The sequence below is a fragment of the Mandrillus leucophaeus genome, unplaced genomic scaffold (genome assembly GCF_000951045.1).
Source record: "Mandrillus leucophaeus isolate KB7577 unplaced genomic scaffold, Mleu.le_1.0 Scaffold162, whole genome shotgun sequence".
NCBI lineage: Eukaryota > Metazoa > Chordata > Mammalia > Primates > Cercopithecidae > Mandrillus > Mandrillus leucophaeus.
Genome location: NW_012101610.1, coordinates 35,484 through 48,409, shown reverse-complemented (window position 1 = coordinate 48,409; position 12,926 = coordinate 35,484). Strand labels below are relative to the sequence as shown.

At 42.4% G+C, this 12,926-nt stretch overlaps 1 protein-coding gene across 1 annotated transcript in view; it reads left to right on the top strand.

Annotated features, from left to right (window-relative positions):
* The first annotated feature begins 1,984 nt into the window (after nt 1–1,984).
* The window catches only part of LOC105536637 (putative uncharacterized protein CRYM-AS1), a 36,609-nt gene continuing 25,667 nt past the window's right edge, over nt 1,985–12,926 (top strand). The window contains exon 1 of the mRNA XM_011976038.1: nt 1,985–2,473. The gene's annotated coding sequence lies outside the window, so the exon portion shown is untranslated. The remainder of the gene's footprint in view (nt 2,474–12,926) is intronic.

Genomic DNA, 12,926 nt, shown 5'->3' with positions numbered 1-12,926 from the left:
GTGTTTTTGTAACATTTATAATCCCAGTTAATTTCATTTGCTATAATCTACAAATATGCAATAAAAGTGTAAATACAAATGTTTATTCTAAATTAGGAATAGACACCACCCTTTTTCCTCCTACTCCACCTGTGGATCGTTACTCACCTGTTAAGAAACTAGAACAAGTGGTCTGACTTTGGTGATTTATACGTGATTTCCTGTTCCACATGGCATGGGGTTGTATAATTACAAGAATAGTGTGAGGCTATTCGTACTGTGATTATTCGTATTATGATTAATCCTGATTGTTATTAATCTTGTTCTTATTGTGATTATTCCTGTTGTCCTCCCCACCAAACACACTGTACATGCCCACACACCGCCGGGGAGGAAAACATCCCAGTTCAGATTCTCAGCACTGCATTTAGGAATAAAGTCTCGTAGTAACATTAGGCTTTTAGTTAGGTTTTTTTAAATTTTATTTTTTACTTTTTGAGACAGAGTCTCACTCTGTCACCCAGGCTGGAGTTCAGTGGCGTGATCTCGGCTCACTGCAACCTCCGCTTCCTGGGTTCAAGCGATTCTCCTGTCTCAGCCTGCCAAGTAGCTTGCATTAAAGGCGTGCACCACCATGCTCAGCTAATTTTTCTATTTTTAGTAGAGACAGGGTTTCACCATGTTGGCGAGACTGGTCCCAAACTCCTGACCTCAGGTGATCCGCTCGCCTTGGCCTCCCGAAGTGCTGAGATTACAGGCGTGAGCCACTGAACCTGACCACATTACACTTTTAGAAGGCTCAGGTGTTTTACATTGGGCAGGTGAACTGGCTAGTATTTGTATCCTCAATCCACATAATAAGACTAGTTCATGAGGAATAAATCTGCCAAAACCATTAACTATATCATGGATACCAAAGAGATTGGGTTAGCAGGTCATATCTCCTTTTGTATTAACCTCCTTTATCCACCCCTCCAAGTATATAATTAAGTAAATAGAGCAATATTTTGGCGATTTCAAATGAAGTCTGTAAGATTATTCACTTGTCCTATTATCCTTTCTTAGGTAGTGTCTTAAAACACGAGAACCAAGGAGTCCTTAACTGCTACATTCCCAGCAAGGACTGGGGAAAGGTGATGGTCGAAATCTTGCCCTTGTAACACTGCATGTTAAGAGAGCACTAAGGGTGGGGAGTATTTGGGATTCGGGCATTAGGAATGGGAGCCTGGCATTGCTGGGAGGAGCAGCAGCGTTAGGTTACTTTCCAAATACCCCTAGAGTTTAATTGCCTTGATTTCTTCCCCTAAATCTGACTATTAGTCCATGTCCATCAAGAGAATGGGAACAGAGAATGGCCTCCTCTCACCTTCTCAATTCTCTGTTCTTCCGCCTTCTCACCTCCCCCTTCTGTGCCTTTTGTCCTCCAACATACGCTTAATAGGAATCGGGGAGTGGAAGAGGCTCATCTGAGTTGGGGGCTGAAGGGGAGATTGCAATGGTAACCGCGTTTTTGTTGCTGTTGTTAACGGTGTTTGGCATTTTGGAGGAAGCTAAAGAGCAATTTGATTTAATAGACTATTCCGTCAGTCAGATCACATCGGAACAAGTCTTCTTGACCCTTGCTAACCCAGAGAAAGCATCCAGTGACGATGAAAACGAGGTGCCATGAGATTCCCTCTCAAAAAAAAAAAAAAAGAGAAAAAAAGAAAAGAAATGGCCTATACGTGAGTCCTAATCAACTCATGTACTCGTCAAGCTGGACTGGTCTGAGTCATTCTTTGGTCTGCTGGCTCCTTCCCAGTTTGGGGCGGAGGATGTTCTATATAGTCCTGGATTTTTCCCCAACTAGGAAGAGAACTCCTTGTCCTGCAGTGTTCCTCTAGCGCCCTCTCCTGACAAAAGCTTAACTTCGGAGCTGGAGCAAGTCGTACCGGGCATCGCAGGGGACAGTGAATTTGGCCTGTGATCGAATCAAAACCTGCGATTCTAAACAAACACTGGACGCGAGAATTGGGGTTGGGCGGGCCAAGAGGAGCAAGCATTATAGAACTTGGGAGCATGAGAAATATACGGAGGTGGAAACGCCGGGGTGGCTAAGCGGGTAAAGGCAGCGGGCGCAGATGAAGCGGGCGGGCGGAGCGTCCCCCGCGCTGAACCGTCCGGGACAGAAGCCGCAGGGGCTGCGCAAGCTGGAGAAGGGAACGCGAGGACAGCGCGCTTGGCGCGGGGTCTGCCCCAGGACGGCATCTTTTGAGTGGCCCGTATGAGGTGTTTGCAGGATCCCGAGCCTTTGGGAAGTTGTCTGCTAAACGCCAGTAGACCCTGAGGAGCAGCGGCTCATGAATCTTCTTAAACTTGTCATCAGCGGCTGGGCCTGCTGAAGGTGACCATGGCACACGACGGAGAGAGGAGCCCGCGAGAGGCGGAGGATTGTGGGGTCGTCCAGGAGGGTCGATAGGCGAAGAACCTAAAGAGCATCCAAAAGGGTACCTAGGTGGGGCCCTTTCAGGGACTTGGGGCGTAGGGCAGGGCGCATGGGACGAGATGGGTGTGTGCATGAACGAGGTGGGTGGGGCGGTGGGTGAGGACCCCGACCCCTGTCGGGCTGTAGGGGAAGCAGGGAAGAAGTAACGTTGGGCAGGTGGGGCAGCAGGTGGGCGCACTGGAGCTGAGGGATAACAGGTGGAACAAACTGGGGACTACACTCGTGGGCGCACGTGCGGAGGAGGGACTGAGGCGGCTCCTGCGTGCTCCCCTCGCGCACCGCCGACTGCTTCAACCGTACCTCCCGCGGCCGGCACCGCTGACTCCTACCGCTCCACTTACTGCGCGCCCTCCGCCCTCGTGCAGCCAGCTCCCAGCCGAGTCCGCGCGAGGGCCAGGCTACAGACCTGCCCGCGGGCAGCTGGCGGTTGGGGAGGGCGTTGGGAGGAGCCCCGCCCCGGTGGACGCGCGCTCTTCAGTGGCAGAGGCGGCGGCGAGGCCTGAGCGGTGAGTGCCCAGGAGTCCCGGCCAGTCCTCCTCCTGCGGGCGTCCCCTGTGCTGGCCGCTGTTCCTTGACGCACTGGAGGCGGGCGCGCAGAGCCCAAAAGGGCGACCCCCCAAACAAAACTCACGGACATAAATCTCTAGAGACTTCCTCATACCCCCCTCCCCCCCACCACACACACACACATACACATAATCAAATCAAATAGAAGCACTGTTTGGAATTTTATATTGGCTATGCAAAGTGCTTGAACGCACTGACTTTGAAGGCAAATGCCTTGTCCCTAGTCCTCACTAGTCCAGAATTTATTTGCTGTGACCTATGGCAAATTGCTTGGTTTCTCTAAGCCTCCATTTCCTAAGGCTTGTATCTGAAAATAACTGTAAGAGGAAAGGATGCTATTGTATCCAACCCAGAGGGCGGTCCTGATACTTACATTGCAAGAACATGTTAAGTGTTGCATAAATAGCAGGGGCTGTGGAAGTTCAGTGATGATAAGTAGTTTAATTTGTCTTAGTTTTCCTTTGTCAAAGCATACATTCCACCAGAGAAAGTCACATATGCAAAGAATACTTTAGGCAAAGATGTTGTCCTAGGGAAGGGAGACCAGAACTCAGTCTAAACTAACTCTGAAACAAAGTCGGGCAGGGTTTTTTAAGCTTTAGGATGAGAGTAGAAAGGGGCTGGAGGGCTGTAGGAAGCATACTGAGTTGTTTGCTGAGTTTACAAAGGTTTCCTCCGTGATTAGGCCAGCTGTGTTTGCTAATTGGCTCTCAGGGAAATTATGCTCCTACCCTCCCATAGAAACTGGGAGATAGGGGGACTGTCTTCCTTGATGATTGCATTTCAAAGGAATGGCTCCCAGGTCCTTGACAAAGATTATTCTGGTTTGTAAAACTAGTAAGATGCTATTAAAAAGAATTACGTATATCTCAAGACAGAGAAATGATTTACAGTGAAAAGCTTTCTAAAGAAAATGCTCTGTATTAGTCCGTTTTCACGCTGCTGATAAAGACATACCCAAAACTGGGCAATTTACAAAAGAAAGAGGTTTATTGGACTTACGGTTCCACGTGGCTGGGGAGGCCTCACAATCGTGATGGAAGGTGAAAGTTACATCTCACATGGTGGCAGACAAGAGAGCTTGTGCAGGGAACCTCCCCTTTTTAAAACCATCGGATCTCATGAGACTTATTCACTATCATGAGAACAGCGTGGGAAAGACCCTTCCCCATGATTCAGTCATCTCCCACAGGGTTCCTGCCACAACACACAGGAATTGTGGGAGCTACAAGATGAGATTTGGGTGGGGACACAGAGCCAAACCATATCATTCTGCCCCTGGCCCCTCCCAAATCCGGTATCTTCACATTTCAAAACCAATCATGCCTTCCCAATAGTCCCTCAAAATCTCACCTCATTTCCGCATTAACTCAGAAGTTCACAGTCTACAGTCTCATCTGAGACAAGGCAAGTCCCTTCTGCTTATGAGCTTGTTAAATCAAAAGCAAATTAGTTACTTCCTAGATACAATGGGGGTACAGGCATTGGGTAAATACAGCCATTCTAAATGGGAGAAATTGGCCAAAAAAGGGGGCTACAGGCCCCATACAAGTCCAAAATCCAGCAAGGCAGTCAAACCCTAAAGCTCCAAACTGATCTCCTTTGACTTCACGTCTCACATCCAGGTCATGCAGATACAAAAGGCGGGTTCCCATGGCGTTGGGTAGCTGTGCCTCTGTGGCTTTGCAGGGTACAGCCCCCATCCTGGTTGCCTTCATGGGCTAGCATTGAGTGCGGCTTTTCCAGGCACACGGTGCAAGTTGTCAGTGGGTCTACTATTCTGGGGTCTAGAGGATGGTGGCCCTCTTCTCACAGCTCCACTAGGCCAGTGCCCCAGTAGGGACTCTATGTGGGGGGCTCCAACCCCACATTTCTGTTCTGTACTGCCCTAGCAGAAGCTCTCCATGAGGGTCCCACTCCTATAGCACAATTATGCCTGGGCATCCAGGAGTTTCCATACATCTGAAATCTAGGCAGAGGTTCCCAAACCTCAATTCTTGACTTCTGTGGACTCACAGGCTCAACACTACATGAATGCTGCCAAGGCTTGAGGCCTGCACCCTCTGAAGCCACGACTCAAGCTCTACATTGGCCCCTTTCATCCATGGCTGGAGCAGTTGGGATACAGGGCACCAAGTTTCTAGGCTGCACATAGCACGGGTAACCTGGGTCCAGCCCATGAAACCACTTTTTCCTCCTAGGCCTCTGGGCCTATGATGGGAGGGGCTGCCATGAAGGTCTCTGACATGCCATAGAGACATTTTCCCCATTGTCTTGGTGACTAACACTCAGCTCCTTGTTACTTATGCAAATTTCTGCAGCCAGCTTGAATTTCTGCTCAGAAAATGGGATTTTCTTTTCTATTGCATTTTCAGGCAGCAAATTTTTCACACTTTTATTGTGTTTCCCTTTTGAAACTGAATGCCTTTAACAGCACCCGGGTTACCTCTTGAATGCTTTGCTTCTTAGAAATTTCTTCCACCAGATACCGTAAATCATCTCTCTCAATTTCAAAGTTCCACAGATCTCTAGGGAAGGGGCAAAATACCACCAATCTCTTTGCTAAAACATAACAAGAATCACCTTTGCTCCAGTTCCCAACAAGTTCCTCATCTCCATCTGAGACCACCTCAGTCTATACCTTACTGTTCATATCACTGTCAGCATTTTTGTCAAAGCCATTCAACAAGTCTCTAGGGAGTTCCAAACTTTCCCGCATTTTCCTGTCTTCTTCTGAGCCCTCCAATGCAGTTCCAAAGTTGCTTCCACATTTTCTGGTATCTTTTCAGCAGTGTCCCCCTATGCTGGTACCAATTTACTGTATTAGTCCATTTTCACACTGATGATAAAGACATACCCAAGACGGGGCAATTTACAAAAGAAAGAGGTTTATTGGACTTATAGTTCCACGTGGCTGGGGAGGCCTCACAATCGTGGCAGAAGGCGAAAGGTAAATCTCACATGGCAGCAGACAAAAGGGGAAAGCTTGTGCAGGGAAACTCCCCATTTTAAAACCGTTGGATCTTATAAGACTTACTCTCATGAGAACAGCACAGGAACGACCCATCTCCGTGATTCAGTCATCACCAACAGGGACCCTCCCATAACACGTGGGAATTATGGGAGCTACAAGATGAGATTTGGGTGTAGACACAGAGTCAAACCATATCATGCTCTAAGAAAAGAGAGTTTTGGGCCTAGAGTCAGGAAAAAGCCTTTTCAAGTCAAGCCGAGGAGAACTTTAAGACTGTCTTGGCTACCTCATTTTGTGCAAAGTAGGCAGAAAGTTTAAAAGAAAAGAAACATATATTTAAGTATAATTAAGAAAATTACAATGTCTCAGTTAAAGCAGTTCAGTGGTTTTTAGAAAAGGAGCTGAAATTAAATAGTATAAATTTAATTCTAATAATTCAGGGCTATGAACCATGTAATTGCTTAATTTTCAATAACTAATTGTTCTTTTGCAACTACAGTTTGGCAGGTTGCCCTAATAATTTTCAGGCATTTTAGGTTCACGCTCCTCCCAACCCTCCTTTCCCTAACAAGGACTGCATCCAAGTTATCAGGGATAAGGGTGGAGGGTGTTACACATTTAGGACCAGGATGTTGATGTGCATTTGTTCCTGGCCAGACTCTTTTGGAGTCAGAACTCTTCTGCTATAAATAAGATCCCCCAAATCTATTTTGGGAACAGTGAAAGGGATGGGATGATGCTGAGCAGCTGGACTTCGGCATTTCCTTATTGTGCATTATTTCCAATCCATTGTTTTACCCTGGAAAGGGTCAACTGAAAGAACTGGCCATTGTCTTAGTAGGTTTAAGTATTGCTCTGTCTTCCCTGAGACCAAAAAATAAAAGATTGAATGAGGGACGTTACTGAATCGAAAACTTATGGTTAATATTCCAAAACATTACCCACTAAAAGAGCAAGAGAAAAAAGTTAGTGGGAGAGTGTTTCGGATGATTCCTTCTTCACAGTTTTACCCGTTCCCCCGTCTGAAGAGTTAATTAGAAAAACTATATAGGTACATTATATAAAGTTCAAACTCTATAGACATACAATTTGTAAAATGTGTAAGTCCCCCATTTTCCACCTCCTGAGGACATACTATCAACAGATCTTCTACCACTTTTCTTTTCTATACATGTACTACTTTTCTATGCATATATATTTTTCCAAACAATGTGTTTATATCATGTATAATGTTTTGCAATTTACTTTTTCTACCTTAGCAATATATTATCCTCTCATGACAGTACATCTATATCTATCCCTTCTTTGTAATAGAGGAACAGGATTTTATTGAAGGTATTGGCATGATTTATGTAATCATTCTTTCTGTTTTCATTTGATCTTACTGTTTTCCAGTGTTATCATGAACATCTTTCTGCCTGAATCTTTGTTTTGCTACGGTTTTACTTTATGAATTTTGTTTCTAGGTTTGTTTGCTCTTTTTTTTTTTAATCTTTAAGACTTGGATCTGCTGCATAAATTCCTTTAAAGTTTGCAGACATGTATTGAGTGTATTGATCAGCTGCACTAAGGAGTAAGCACTGCTTACTCCTTGATGTGAATCCCCCTTCCGTGAAAAATCCTTTAATGGCATAATTGCAAAGTTGGAAGGCTGTGTGAATCATAAACTGATTTTACCCCATCACCACATCAGCCAAACACCTGCTCTGCCAGTTTGATTAAGATTAGTCATGTATTTCATGCCTGTAATCCCAGCACTTTGGGAGGCCAAGGCGGGTGAATCATCTGAGGTCAGGAGTTTGAGACCAGCCTCACCAACACGGTTAAATCCCGTCTCTACTAAAAACACAAAAAATTAGCCAGGGGTGGTGGTGCACACCTGTAATCCCAGCTACCCGGGAGGCCAAGGCAGGAAAATCACTTGAACCTGGGAGGTGGTGGTTGCAGTGAGCCGAGATTGTGCCGTTGCACTCCAGCCTGGGTGACAAGAGCAAAACTGTGTCTCAAAAAAACCCCAAAATTTAGTCATGTATTAATTGAGATTTGCAGGGCCATGTCCTTTATATAAAATAATGCACAATGCACTAAGCTCCATGGTGTTTGAGACACAAAGGAGAACAAGATACCATCCCTACCACTGGGTAGTTTAAGATTATTGTCTGTATCCAGTATATAGCAATTGTAATGATTTCTAAAATGTTTTTCTATTGAGATACAGTTCACATGAAATGAAGTGCTCAGATTTGGTGTGACAGTTTGATCAGTTTCAAAGAATGTGCACACCTAATCAAGACACAGAACATTTCTGTAACACCTGAAAATTCCCTCTTGCCCTTTCCTAATCAATCACAAACCCCTCCCCTATAACCATTGATGTGGTTTTTGCCTGTGCCTTTATATGAATGGAATCATGCAGAAAATACTTTTTTGGGTATCTTACTTTGTCTTCCTTATACCCCTTTGTGCAAATCCTCCCATCCCTAGACCTCGACCACTGCTGGTCTGTTTTCTGCCCTTGTAGTTTTGTATGAATTCTTTATGTATTCTGTTTGCCCAGGCTGGAGTGCAGTGGCGTGATCTTGGCTCACTGCAACCTCTGCCTCCCAGGTTCGAGCAATCTTCCTACCTCGGCCTCCTGATTAGCTAGGATTATAGGCATGTGCCACCACACCTGGCTAATTTTTTTTTGTATTTTTTATCAGATATGTATTGTGAATACATATGTATTGTGAATAACATTCTTTATCAGATATGTATTATGAATATTTTCTTTCTCCACTTGCACTTCTGTTTCCTTAGCAGTGTCTTTACAAGAGTACATTTTTAATATTTTAATGGAATTTAATTTACCAATTTTTCCTTTATGGCCCATACCTTGGGTGTGCAAAGTAAGAAATCCCTACCCACCTGAAGGTAACAGAGATTTTCTCCTATGTTTCTTCATTTCATTCATTGCTCCTGTTTTCTTTTAAATTTGTATACTTTTAGCTTTTTTCATTTAGGTCTGTGACCCATCTCGAGTTAATTTCTTGTGCCTAGTATGAGGTAAAGTTGGTGCTATTTTTTTCCTCCATAAGGATATTCAGTTATTTTTGGAAAGATAACTGAGTTTTGGAAAGACTTCCCTTTGTTCCTTTGGTACTTTTGTGGGAAAAAAAAATTGACCATCTTAGTGTGGGTCTATTTCTGGACTCTGTTCAGTTTCACTGATATATGTATCTGTGTCTTCACCAATACCACACAGTTTTAATTACTGTAACTTTATATAATAGATCTTGAAATCAGATAGTATAAGACCTCCAGTTTTGTTCTTTTCTAAAGTTGTTTTTGACTATTCTAGCACTAGAATTTCTATGCAGTTGCTTATTGGAACTTTGATGGGATTCTATTTCTTTTCTTAAAGCCTCACCCACAATGTGTTGTAAAGCTTCTGAAATTTTGCCCATCTGAAAGTAAGTAATGACTTGTCAGTTTTAATTGACATTACTCTTGTTATGAGTGAATATGAAGATCTTTTGTTATGTTTGAGGACTATTTTTCTTTTTTTTCATTAACATTTTTTATTATACTTTGAGTTCTGGGGTATATGTGCAGAACGTGCAGTTTTGTTACATAGGTATACACATGCCATGGTGGTTTGCTGCACCCATCAGCCCGTCACCTACATTAGGTATTTCTCCTAATGCTGTCCCTCCCTTAGCGCCCCCCCCCCACCTCCTGACAGACCCAGGTGTGTGATGTTCCCCTCACTGTGTCCATGTGTTCTCCTTGTTCGGCTCCCACTTATGAGTGAGAACATGTGGTGTTTGGTTTTCTGTTCTCGTGTTAGTTTGTTGAGAATAACGGTTTCCAGCTTCATCTATGTCCCTGCAAAGGACATGAACTCTTCCTTTTTATGACTGCATAGTATTCCATGATGTATATGTGCCACACTTTCTTTATCCAGTCTATCATTTGGGTTGGTTCCAAGTCTCTACTATTGTGAATAGTGCTGCAATTCACATACATGTGCATGTATCTTTATAGTAGAATGATTTATAATCCTTTGTGTATACACCCAGTAATGGGATTGCTGGGTCAAATGGTATTTCTAGTTCTAGATCCTTGAGGAATCACCACACTGTCTTCCACAATGGCTGAACTAATTTATACTTCCACCAGCAATGTAAAAGCATCCCTATTTCTCCACATCCTCTCCAACATCTGTTGTTTCCCGACTTTTTAATGATCACCATTCTAACTGGTGTAAGATGGTATCTCATTGTGGTTTTGGTTTGCATTTCTCTAATGACCAGTGATGATGAGCATTTTTTTCATGTGTCTGTTGGCTGCATAGATGTCTTCTTTTGAGAAGTGTCTGTTCATATCTGTCACCCACTTTTTGATGAGGAGAACATTTTTGCAATCTATCCATCTGACAAAGGGCTAATATCCAGAATCTACAAGGAACTTAAACAATTTTTTTTTCATTTTTCTAATGGTTATCCCTCCCCCTTCAATTTATAGACATCTTCATATATACATATATATAGGAGAGATTAGCCCTTTATCTGTGATACATGTTATTTTCTCCCAGTTTGTTATTTATCTTTTGGCTTTGTGTTGACATTTACTTCACAAAATATATTTGTACATACTATGTTATCAGACTTATCTTGGTAATAGATTTTGATTCATGGAGACTTTTCCCACTCCCACATTTTATATTTTTCCAAATGACTATTTGTTATAGCACCATTTACTATAAAGTAGAATTTTTTCCCAGTTAGTTGGGATGTTAACTATATAATAAACTAAATTTCTATATGTAGTTTGGTTCATTTCTAGACTTTCTATTCTGTTCCATTTGCCTGTCTTTCAATTCACGTACCATACAACACTTTTTTAACTATAGAGACTTTGTAGTATGTTTTAATATTTGGTAGAGCTAGTTACACATTTTTTCCTATATGTTGTCTTCTAGTAGTTTTACAGTTTCAAGTATTATGTTTAAGAATTTGATCTGAATGGCCAGGCACGGTGGCTCATGCCTGTAATCCCAGCACTTTGGGAGGCTGAGGCAGGCAGATCATGAGGTCAGGAGATCAAGACCATCCTGGCTAACACAGTGAAACCCTGTCTCTACTAAAAATACAAAAAATTAGCCAGGCGTGATGGTGGACGCCTGTAGTCCCAGCTACTTGGGAGGCTGAGGCAGGAGAACGGCGTGAAACTGGGAGGCGGAGCTTGCAGTGAGCAGAGATTGCGCCACTGCATTCCAGCCTGGGTGACAGAGCGAGACTCTGTCTCAAAAAAAAAAAAAAAATTAATCCATTTTGAGTTGATTTTGTACATGGTATAAAAGTCTAATTTCATTCTTTTGCATATATAATCCAGATTTCTAAACTCCATTTATTGAAGACACTGTCTTTTCTCCCATTGTGTGTTCTTGGCATCTTTGTCAAAAATCAATTGATAGTAAATGTGTGGGTTTATTTTGGGGCTATCTGTTATCTTCCTTTGGTCTATGTGTCTGTTTTTATAGTAGTACCATGCTGTTTTGATTACTGTAGATTTGTAATATATTTTGAAGTCAGGAAGTATGATGCCTCCATTTTGTTCATTTTCCTCAAAATTGTTTTAGATATTTGGGGTTTTGTGGTACAATAACAATTTTAGGATTTTTAATCTATTTCTTTGAAAAGTGTCATTGGAATTTTGATAGGGATTGCATTGAATCTGTAATCACTTTTGGTAGTATGGACATTTTAACAATATTGTTTCAATCCGTGAACATGGTATATCTTTCTTTTTATTTGTGCCTTCGATATCTTTCATCAATGTTTTATGATTTTCAATATACAAGTCTTTCACTCCCTTGGCTATATTTGCTCATAAGTATTTTTCATAGCTATCGTAAATACAGTTGCCTTTTTTATTTCACTTCAGATGGTTTAATGCTAATGTATAGAAACTTTTTTTTTTTTTTTTTTTGAGACAGTTTCACTTTTGTTTCCCAGGCTGGAGTGCAATGGCGAAACCTTGGCTCACTGTAACCTCCGCCTTCTGGGTTCAAGCGATTCTCCTGTCTCAGCCTCCCAAGTAGCTAGGATTACAGATGTGTGCTACCATGCCCAGATAACTTTGTATTTTTAGTAGAGATGGGGTTTTACCATGTTGGTCAGGCTGGTCTTGAACTTCTGGTCAAGTGATCCACTTGCCTCAGCCCCCGAAAGTGCTGGGATTACAGGTGTGAGCCACCATGCCTGGCTGAAACTACTATTTTTGTAGGTTGACTTTATATCCTGTAACTTTATTGTATTTTATTAGTTCTAGCAGCGTTTTCACTGACATTTTAGGATTTTCTATACATAACATCATATTATCTGCAAACAGGAACCATTTGGCTTCTTTTTCAATTTGGATGACTTCTCTTTCTTTTTTTGCCTGATTCCTCTGGCTAGGTCTTCCATTACTATATTGAATAGGAGTGGTAAGAGCAGACATCTTTGTATCTTTCCTGAGATGCTTTTGGAAAAAGCTTTCTTTTTCTACTTTTGTGTGTGATATTAATGGTGAGCTTGTCATATATATATAGTCTTTATTGTGTTGAGTTACATTCTTTCAGTGCCTAATATGGTTAGAGTTTTTATCATGAAAGGATATTGAATTTTGTCAAATGTTTCTTCTGCATCTGTTGAGATAATATATGGTCTTTGTCCTTTATTCTGTTAATGTGGTATATTAACATTTACTTGCATATGTTGAACCATCCTTGGATCTCAAGGATAAGTCTCACTTTATCGTGGTGAATGAATTCAGTTTGCTAGTGTTTTGTTGAGGATTTTTGCATCTACGTTCATCAGGGAATTAGCCTATAATTTTTTTTTTTTTTTTTTTTGAGATAGAGTCTCACTCTGTTGCCCGGGCTGGAGCGCAGTG